At 35.9% G+C, this 4,663-nt stretch overlaps 1 long non-coding RNA gene across 1 annotated transcript; it reads left to right on the top strand.

The window, feature by feature from the left end:
- Nucleotides 1-1,515: 1,515 nt before the first annotated feature.
- LOC142615605 (uncharacterized) lies at nt 1,516-2,910 on the top strand. The gene is made up of 3 exons (XR_012840793.1): nt 1,516-1,674; nt 1,796-1,967; nt 2,838-2,910. It is a non-coding gene; the product is annotated as an uncharacterized LOC142615605 (long non-coding RNA).
- The last annotated feature ends 1,753 nt before the right edge of the window (nt 2,911-4,663 follow it).

Raw genomic sequence — 4,663 nt, 5'->3', positions numbered from 1 at the left:
TTTCCCTATTTCGACTAATCTAATCTTACTATTCTTGTTTCTAAAAAAAAAAATACTATTCTTTTAATAAAAACGCAGAAACAATAACATTCTAACTGATAATTAATGACGTTGTTATTGTTGCTGCAGCACTGTTCTATTGATGCTGCAGCACTGTTATTCGTTTTTATCACTCTCAACTCTTACCCTCTGTTTGGTTGTTGGAAAAATTTTTGGATTTTTTAACAGGACATTGAAATTCTTTATATTTTTTCTATACTGTTGAGGAGGATTAAATTGAAGCAAATCAAACTGTGATATTTGAAGTTTAAATTCTCTATTTTCAAACGAGTTTTCTAGCTAGTAGTGTTGGAGTTAAATAGTTGCTTGGATTAAATGTGAATAGGCTGGCTGTTTGACTGACTTTGTATTGGAGCATCTACTTGAACCCAATTCTTAAAGCCCTTGTTTGTAATTGGGCAAATGGGTTTCAGCTAGAAAGTGTTTATGTCTTGTGGAACACACAACTGGTTATTGATTTTCTTCTTGAGAGCTTGATTGGTTCATATCTATCATCAGCATGAAGATTCCCCAAAATGGGTTTCTTCCAAATTCTGGAGAAGGTTTAGATACTTGAATCCACTGCTGAATTCTCATTATCTTTTTTCTTTTCTTATATTTTTTGCTACATAAATATATGTTTTCTATTATGGATGTTTGTTTGTGTAACGACCCAAGAAAAAGCGCTAACCACATTTGCGCTATACCTTAAAATGACTAGTCACAAATGAGGCTCCTTGCAGTTGTTAATAAAGCCCAGTTCAACCCAATAAATACCCGATGTGGGACTCATCACACATCCACACACATCACACAATCAATAAAATTGGGGCATCATAATCTCCCCCACTTAAATCCCTAACGTCCTCGTTAGGGCCCACTTTGTGAGGTAGTGTCTCCGACCCCACACGGGATTACCGAGCCGGCTCTGATACCATATGTAACGACCCAAGGAAAAGCGCTAATCATATCTACGCTATACCTCAAAAGGACTAGTGACAAATGAGGCTCCTTGCAGTTGTTAATAAAGCTCAGTTCAACCCAGTAAATACCCGATGTGGGACTCGTCACACATCTACACACATCACACAATCAATCAAATTTAGGCATCACAGTTGAATTGTTATCCTTAAAATTTTGGATGCTTTCAACTGATTTTGATGCACTGATGCTTCGGTGCTATTTCGATTTAAAACCTCTGATTTTGCGTGAAATTTAGGTTTTTGATATATTCAATGTCTGATAGTTATGTTATTTTTAATTTTCACTATCTAACTTAAGTAATTTTGTTTTATTCTTTATTTGGATATATCAATTGATGATATTTAAGCTGATGACTCTTTTACTCTATCTTAATTTGCGCTAATTATGTAATTTTTTTTTTTTTGGGTCTAAAATCAATTTTTCCATGAATTAACATCAGTGATGATATTGGCACTTGGTTTAGATGCACCTTTGTATAAAGAAGACTGATTTTTTCACAGGGAATTGGGTTTTTGATAACGAGACACACCCTTTGTATAAAGAAGATGAGTGTGAGTTTTTGACAGCGCAAGTGACTTGCATGAGGAATGGGAGAAAGGATTCTTTGTACCATAATTGGAAGTGGCAGCCCAGAGATTGTTCTTTGCCAAAGTAAGAACTTTTTTTTTTTCATTTTAGTTGTTTGATCTTCTTTCTTGTTTTGGTATATAAATTCATATATTCACTTATATGTTAGTACTTATATGGTTTTTGTATGTATGTTTGTTCAAAGATTCAAAGCAAGGTTGTTGCTTGAGAAGCGTAGAAATAAGAGGCTTATGTTTGTTGGAGACTCGTTGAATAGGAATCAGTGGGAGTCCATGGTTTGTTTGGTTCAATCTGTTGTTCCTCCAGGCAGGAAGAGCTTGAACAAAACTGGCTCTCTTTCTGTTTTCAGAATTGAGGTACCTTCTCTCTCTCTCTCTCTCTCAACACAAGCTAGGGAAGATGTTTAGTGATTTTCTTCTTTACCTTCTCTAATATTTATCAAACAAAATTTATTGACTGACTTTTACTCTATCTTAGGAGTTCCTAAAAATCTTACTATCTATTTAAATTCAATTTTGTCTCTTAGCTAGTCAACATTTAGGCAAACAATAACTAGTTATTTCAAAATAAATTGATAAAATTTTAGAAATTTTATTGTAAAATTATTCTAATAAATATTGGGAGCTTCCATCTTTGTACTATGGATCCAACCATGTCAGTTTTCTAGGAATCCTCCAATAACACCTCTCAGGGTTCTTCTCTCTATCTTATGTTAAATGTGCACAATGATTAAAGGATGACTTGCATTCTCCGACCCTAAACTAGAAGGTCAATTGCAATGTCCATGTGAATAAACTTCAAATCTCGGCAACCAACCTTCTAGATTATGGGGTCAAGTTGCAATGTCCCTCTGCCTTTAAAGTTTCTCTAATTTCCATTTACCTTCAAATTCACACACTTATCACATTGGGTAATTGATTAAGGCTATTGCAAGTTCAACTTACAGAACTACAAAAGAGACTGAGGTGCACCTTTGGGGATTTTGGTTGTTAAAGTATTGCCTTTGCATTATGAGGTCCTTGTGGACCTTGCACTGAAATACATTATGATAGAATTGGTAATCGAGATGCTACATCATTAGTAGTTGAACCTAATATGGATTGATAGTCAACTTTTTTCAGAACTAATTAATTTAAGTAATGTCGCGGTCTGATGCATTTTCTCTATTTGGGGCTTACAGGGTAATGCCTGTGAAGGTTATCGATTTATTCTTTGTTGGATTTCAGGTTTGTTTGGATGTCATAGTAATTTGGGGTTTATAGGGTGATACTTGTGAAGGTCATTGGATGTCATAGTAATGATTCAGCATGGAATTTTACTCCTTTTGTATGATGTGGACTTTATGTCTTGCCCGATTAGCTCAACTTGTTAATAACTTGACTATATTTCAGTATAGAGCCACAAACTAACTACATGGTAGAATGAACTGACCTTTCACTTTTGTTTTCTAATTGAAAAAGGGCAAACAAAAAATTGTAATGTCAAAATTGTTTTGTGTAAGTTTTCACATGGTTGCAATGTCAAAAATTGCAATTTTTTTGTTGGTTTCAATTGGTTGCATATGTTGAGTGTTTTGGGCAAGAATTATAGATTTAGCAGCAAAAAAAAAAGGCAAAAAAACCTATAGCCGCATTTTTAAAAAAATGTGGCTATAGAAAAACCCAATGTAAGGGGCTTTAGCCGTGTTTGTAAACGCAAGCCAAAAATGGCCTATAGTTGCATTTTAGAAAACGCGGCTACAAGTCTGAGGCTACAGCTCTAAGGCTACAACCGTGTTTATGAAAACGCAGCTCTAGGTCTTAGCCTATACCCACGTTCTAAACGCAGCCCAAACCAAGTCTATAGCCGCGTTTTCTTCAAAACGCAGCTATAGGTCCCGTATCTATGCATGTGAACAAACGCAACTATAGGAGCAAAAAAACACAGCTATAAAGTGAGCTGTAGCCACGTTTTTAAAAACACGGCTACAAGTCCCACAGGGACTATTGTCGCACAGGATAAGCCGCATTTGAAAACGTGGCTATAAAAAACACAGCTATAACTTATAGCTATGTTTTTAGGGTTTATAGCTACGTTTTTCAAACGCGGCTATAGCCCTCATTTTTTGTAGTAAAGCTACGGTAGATCTTAGAAATACGTACTGTTAATAAAAGTAAGAAAAAGTTAACAAATACCTAAGAGCATTAATTTATAAATATTTTTAGAAACTTTTATGAAGAAAAAATAAATTGCCTTTGACAGTTTTCTATATTTTCCAAGAAAGTAATGTCAAAATTTTATTAAAATGATTTATTAACAATGTTATTAATGACTATGCTAACATTACTCTAAAGTAACCCTACTGCAAATACAGTATATGGCAGTAATTCCTGAAAAAGAACTCGCTCTGTTATTAGTTATTTCAATATCCACGTGCTTTGGAAAAATGTATCTGGTTATAATCTGTGGCGGTGGAGGCCGGATGCGTTTAGCAATGAGAAAAATCACTACGAGGACAGTTATTGAGTGAAGATATACATAGCAACGAGCCGCAACCATTTGAGTTCTGGTTGACTTGGTCTTGGTGATGACCGTGTGGTTGATGGAATGAAAGGGGGCAACCAGGGAAAAGGTAGGAGTGGAGAAAACGTAACCGTTGGCGGTGGCGGTGCCAGAGTAAGGGGGAAAAATAATGGTGATGGATAGAGGTGGCTCCGGTGGTGGTGGGATGTCGAGGATGGTAAACAACATGAACAGGGCAGCCATGGGAAATATTCGCATTCTGGGTAGGAGATGGAGCTGGTGGTCATCAGGACTAGCCCTAAGGCATGCTTTTATACTTTCTTGGATCACCATTGTTTGGTAAGTGGTCTCAGGCACTCTCAACTACTGTAAGCCAATACGTTTCCTATTCCAAACTTCACCAACCTTGCTCATCCAATGTGGGCGTCTCTGTCTTGTTTTGTACTTTTTTTGCATTAAGCTCTTTTGTTTTGCTTTGTAATTTTTTCATGGTACGCTGCTAAAATAATAAAAGGCCTAAAATGCTCCCTCAGTCTTACCCTAAAAACAA

Source organism: Castanea sativa, chromosome 11 (assembly GCF_040712315.1).
Source record: "Castanea sativa cultivar Marrone di Chiusa Pesio chromosome 11, ASM4071231v1".
NCBI classification, from domain to species: Eukaryota; Viridiplantae; Streptophyta; class Magnoliopsida; order Fagales; family Fagaceae; genus Castanea; species Castanea sativa.
The sequence above is the reverse complement of the archived record's forward strand: the minus strand, read 5'-3'. Positions and strand labels throughout refer to the sequence as shown.